This window comes from Octopus bimaculoides, chromosome 2, assembly GCF_001194135.2.
Source record: "Octopus bimaculoides isolate UCB-OBI-ISO-001 chromosome 2, ASM119413v2, whole genome shotgun sequence".
Lineage (NCBI taxonomy): Eukaryota > Metazoa > Mollusca > Cephalopoda > Octopoda > Octopodidae > Octopus > Octopus bimaculoides.
In genome coordinates this window covers 174,172,013-174,178,039 of record NC_068982.1, presented here as the reverse complement: position 1 = coordinate 174,178,039, position 6,027 = coordinate 174,172,013, and the positions used below count along the sequence as shown (strand labels likewise).

The following is a 6,027-nucleotide window of genomic DNA, read 5'->3' as shown; positions in this document are numbered from 1 at the left end:
TTCTTCTTCTTCTTCTTCTTCTTCTTCTTCTTCTTCTTCTTCTTCTTCTTCTTCTTCTTCTTCTTCTTCTCCCACGCGCGCGCGCGCGCATGCATGCGTGTGATTTTGTCTTTGTGTTTGTTTGTCACTCACACAGCGCTTCATAACTGTTTTTTTTTTCTTTACCTCTCAGTAACATTAGCGATTCGTAAAAAGAAGCGATAGAATAAGTAAGTACCGGGCATAAAAATGCATATATTGATTTTGACTTATGCGACTAAACGGTTTAAGACGGTGCCCCAGTGTAGCCGCATTCCAATGAGTGAAACAAATAAAAGAGGTAATTATAACCTTCAAAACCACGAACGAAGAATTAAGTTATATTCTTATATGAGTGTTTAATCTAGTAAATAACAAGGACACTAAAATATTTTCAAACCGCTCCTATACCATAGAAAAGACAACATATTTTGCAACGAACGACACAAAAATATCTCTTCACACTATACTTAAAATTATCTAGAGGAACTATATATACCCAGTATATATATATATAACAGAATATATATATATATATATACATTAGTATTTATAGCAGTATATATATAGCAGTATTTCCAAGACGCACATATACACCATTGCAAAACAGTACAGCATAAGCGTACGTGTAGTATTGCAATGCAATTATTTATTTTACTTTGTTTTACTCATTAGACTGCAGCCAAGCTGGGGTTTTAGTCGAACAAATAGACCCCAATACTTATGTATATTTTTATGTCTGATAATTATTACAAGGAGTGCTGAAAAGTCCCTGACTTTAAGAGTATCACAAAAGGGTAAAGCTGTTACTTTTACAGGGGAGGTAGGACAAATGTTTAGTAGATGTGCAGAAAGTCATGATGCTATGCAATATATCTTTCTCTTTTTAAGAGATTTAACACATGATGGCAGTTCCTACAGTAGGTTTTGATAATATTGAAGTACGGGTGGTCATGAAGTTTCTCTTTTTGCAAGACAAGGGATTGGCGAAAGGAAGTCTTGAAGGATGGCTGCTCATCTTATTCCACAGGGAAAAAAACCGGATGTCCAGGGTTTGGACCGGTCATTTGAAGGTCATAGATGAATCCTGGTCGGGACGGCCAACTTCCACGGCTGAAGAGAACAAAGCCGACGCTGTGCACGTCATGGTTTTCAAAGACAGCCGGATTTCAACTAAAGCCATAATTGAGATTCGAGGAATTTCCCACGAAAGAGTTGGCAACATCATCCACAACATTCTGGACATAGAAAGCTTTTCACAAAACGGGTGCCGAAATACCTGAACGCAGATAGGAAGCATATCAGAGCGACGACATCAAAGGTGATTTTGGACCGGTTTGCAGCGGGACAGGATGATTTTATGACTCGTTTTGTCACTATGGATGAAATTTGGATTTATTATTATGATCTCCAGACCAAGCAGCAATCAATGGATTAGTGCCACAACGGTTCACCGCGTCCCAAGAAGTTTCGGATCCAGAAGTTAGCCAGAAAGATTCTGGCTTCACTGTTCTGAGACAAATACGGAGAACTCGTAAAATAGTTATCAAAGAGTCGCACCATCAGCACAGAATACTACGTCTCCGTTGGACGAACTGCTTGAAGTTTTGAAGCAGAAACGCCGTGGAAAGCTGAGCCGTGGTGTCCTGCTTTTGCAGGGCGAAGCACCAGCACACACAGCACATGAAACTCTACAGAAAATACGCGACTCTGGCTTCGAATTGGTAGACTACCCGCTTTGGTCTCCTGACTTGGACCCCTCTGACTATCACCTCTTTCCACAACAGAAGAGACATCTCAAGGAAACGAAATTTCACTCCGATTCAGAAGTGATCACTGTAACAGAGGCTTGGCTGTAAGCCTCAAACTTCCGAATTATCTTTATAGGGCTTAGCAAAACTGAAGGACCGCTGCAATAAGTGCGTAAATCTGAGAGGCAAATATATAGAATAAAATAATAATTAACTGATCCTCTTGTATTTCCTTTTACCCAAGCCAGGAACTTTTCAGCTCTCCCTCGTAAACCGCACTCTTTTGCAGAACCATTAAGTTACAGAAACTTAAAGAAAGCAAAACCAGTTTCAAGCGGTAGTCAGGGTCAAACACTAACACACAGAGGCAAACACACACATATACGACAAGATTCTACACAGTTTCTGACTACGAAATTAACTCACAGGGCATTAGTCGGTCTGGGTAACAGTTGACGACACTTGTCCAAGGTGCCGTATAATGACACTGAACCCAAAACCATATTATAAGAAAGAGGGCTTCTTAACCACACAGCAAAACCTGCACCTATACATACATACATACATACATACATACATATATAGCATTCTTTATTTGTTGTACAATTCTTCAGCTATTCATGTTCTGTTAAATAAAATGAGTTGAAAGCTATTAACCAGTTTAATGTTCAATCAATCATATGTTCCAACGTCTCATCCAGTGTATTAGTTTTCAATTGCAATGTAATATGGAAGGATTAGCTGAGCATTTGGTTGATCAGAAACCAGCAGCAGAGTGAGAAAAAGGCAATTGTTATGTGTTAGAGTATTAGTTTCGGTCGAATGATCATTACATAAAATGGACTTCACTAACTTATTTTGTCTTGCGCAAGCGTGTTTGTTATCGATTGTTAGAGTATGTTGTTCAATGTTAATGTTGAAAGAACATTAGAGAATGATTCTCACAAGAGAATAAGACTCTCTGTTCGCTAGTGAGAAAATCATGTTTAGAAAGCCACCTATATTATTCCAAGTTAAAAATACACTATGTTTATTTACATATTTATTTTTTTAGATCTTTCTGTGTTATTCTATTGCGATGGCATTGAATAGAGTGTAGTTTAAATGATTTCAAATGTAGGAATTGAATAGTGTGGATGGGCGTGTTGAAACTGGCCTCTAAATCAAAATAAACAAGCTGTATACATGTATGCATATGCATACCTATATACATATATATATATATATATATATACACACACACACACACACACACACATATATATATATATATATATATATATATATATATATATATATATATATATATATCAAACCAAGCAACATATCAAACACGATGTACGTACATAAATATGCATGTATGCATGCACACGCACACGCACGCACACACACACACACACACACACACACACACACACACACATTTGTCTGTGGGTCTGTCTATGCATACAATTCACGCTACAAATGATGAGTTGTAGACTGTTTCGATCGGCTGAGTCTCTTCAACCACTCTTCAACCTTTAGCTATAAGCAAAGTTACACTTTGCGCTATTTGATTGTAGTGAGAACTGATTGAAAATTTATTCAACTCGAAGGCAATACCTACTGACTTGGCACCAGAACTATTATACCAAACTTGGCTTCATAATAGAAAGTTCAATGTATTGTTTTCCTTTCCAGTCTTCAGCCGTTCTACATGTTACGTGTTTCACATCCAAGCGAAACCCAAATCCTGTGATCACCATGGCTGGTATCGTTTTGTTATGTAGCTTCAGAGCAGCCTTGATCTAATAGATCTCATATGATTATATTAGTTCCAGCCATTACTATGGTTCTAAGGACGGATGGAACACTCTATTGCCCATGTTGGAGAGAAACTGAGAGACAACTTCTGCAGACATGTGTATCTATGTGTATGCTTGTGTGTATGTGTATGCGAGCATGTGTGTGTGTACGTTTAATCTACTAAGAAATTGAACTTTCTAATTGTACGTGATTTCAGTTAACTCGCGTTGACAATGGTCTTCCAAACAGCATGTATACATCAAATAAACTAAATGGTATTTTTTTTCTTTTAAAAACGGAATAGCTTTCGATCCCCCCCCCTTTTTTTTTGATCGTGTATAAGTGCTTATCTAGGTTTACAGTTTAATGATGTTTTAGTTGCGAATGTTGACACAAGGCCAGCAAGTTTGATGTGCGTGTGGGTGTGGGTGGGAGAGGGGTAAGTCGATTACATCGACCCTAGTACTCAACTGGCACTTATTTTATCGATCCCGAAAGGGTGAAAGGCAAAGTCGCCTCGGTGGAATTTCAACTCAAAACGTAAAGATGAGATGCCGCTAAGCATTTTGCCCGCATTGCAAACGATTCCTACCATTTCGTCGCCTCATAATGTTTATGCTGAAATTCATTGCAGACACATACTTGAGATAATTCATACACTCATAGGATATTTTTCTAGTGTTTAAAAAATTTCTTTTCAGCAAAAAGAACAATATATTCACTGATTGAAATGGCACCAGATATCTATCGTTTGCTAGACCATTGCATTACAGATTGTACTAAAATCACAGTTATTCATTCGTGATATATTCTGAGTGTGGCGTTCAATCATAGTCAAAAACAACTAAAAAGTGATTAATGTATAGCTATTTTATAGCCATTTATAAAGCCGAAGTTTGCGCTATGTTAATATCCATCGAATTATCTGTGAAACCAGCGACATATTGTACAAATATAAAATTTATTTACCAGTTGACAGGTATAACTAATTTCAGATTTATTCATGACTTTTTCAATTCCAAATTAATAGTGTCAGAGACAATTCGTTGAGGTTAATTATCTAATGATAAACGAAATTTTTTTCCCGGACTTATAGAAATAATCAAAATTGTGGTAATTTTTCTTTTCTCACCATATATTAATTTCTCATTCAATTTTTCATACTCACTATATTAATTATGTTAACAATAGCTGAACAAATAGTAACATAGATGTTCATTTAGTACACACATACACGCATATACACCCCAAACACGCGCACTAGCGCACACACGCATACATACACATAAGCACAATATAATTAACTGTAATTGCTTACGATTAAGCAAAAAAGTACAGAATACAGATTGGTATACGCACATGCGTGGATTCACATATAGTATGTGCATATACATACATACATGCATATATACATGCATACAGACATACATCATACATACATGCATACATACATGCATACATACATATACATACTGATATATATGTATAAAGAGAGAGAGAGAGATAGAGAGAGAGAGAATGAGAGAGGGGAAGAGATAAAGTTCAGGTAAAATCGTGTCAATGTCGTAATATAGTAGGTATTTAAGTGCTTAGATTTACCACCTAAAACTCCGACTTAAACTGCAAGTAAATCAAAAAGCAGTATTGTAGTTGCTTAGCAATGAATGTCTATAAGTGGTTTATCACTGAGCAGGTACATGTACGGTAGAAATAAAAAGTAAACAAGCAAACAATTGGTATTAGTTTAGAGCATGGAATTTATATATTTGAGCATAATCGCAGTTTTATTTCAATAGAATTGTTAAAACACAGAATATCATGTAAAAGTAAGGGAATAAGAAGGTTTGCATTAGGTCTCTTACAGCTGTTTCCAAAATAGATGCGCCTTTCTTAACAGACGAAGATAAATTTTGTGGCGACTCCAGTCCGACCCTCCACTTCGCACATCTTCCCCAACCTACCCCTTGCCTCCTTCAAACCTACGTGACCTCCTGGTCCACAGTTTCTTCCCTAACCCCAACTCCCAACCTGGCTCGTTCCCCTGCTCCTACCCATGCTTCCACACTTGCCCCTACCACTCCAACACCACCATCCTCACAGGCACCCAACATCGTCCCTATCATATCACTGACTTCTTTACTTGCACTTCTAGCAACGTCATTTACTGCATCTCCTGCTCTTTCTGCCCTTCTCTGTACATCGGTCAAACGTGACTGACCGCGGGGATACTGGACTCGGCAATGAGACCCGGTCTCGCGCCATTTCCCCTCTGCCAGTCATTTATTACAACACCTGTCTGTGTTCGGATTCTCTTTGCATAGTGGCCATCCGGACTCCTGCCTTTGCCGTGAATAGAAATTAAACTTCTCTCTTCGCTCCTTTGTGTTCAACTCCCTCCCCTCTTCGTCTGATTCCCTCCTCTCCTCTCTTCATCTGACTGCTACTTCCTCTCTTCACTCTTACCCACCTCTCT

The 6,027-nt window shown here is 38.0% G+C and overlaps 1 pseudogene; it reads right to left on the bottom strand.

The window, feature by feature from the left end:
- Window positions 1-6,027, bottom strand: part of LOC128247085 (histone-lysine N-methyltransferase SETMAR-like) — a 94,366-nt pseudogene that overhangs the window by 1,793 nt on the left and 86,546 nt on the right.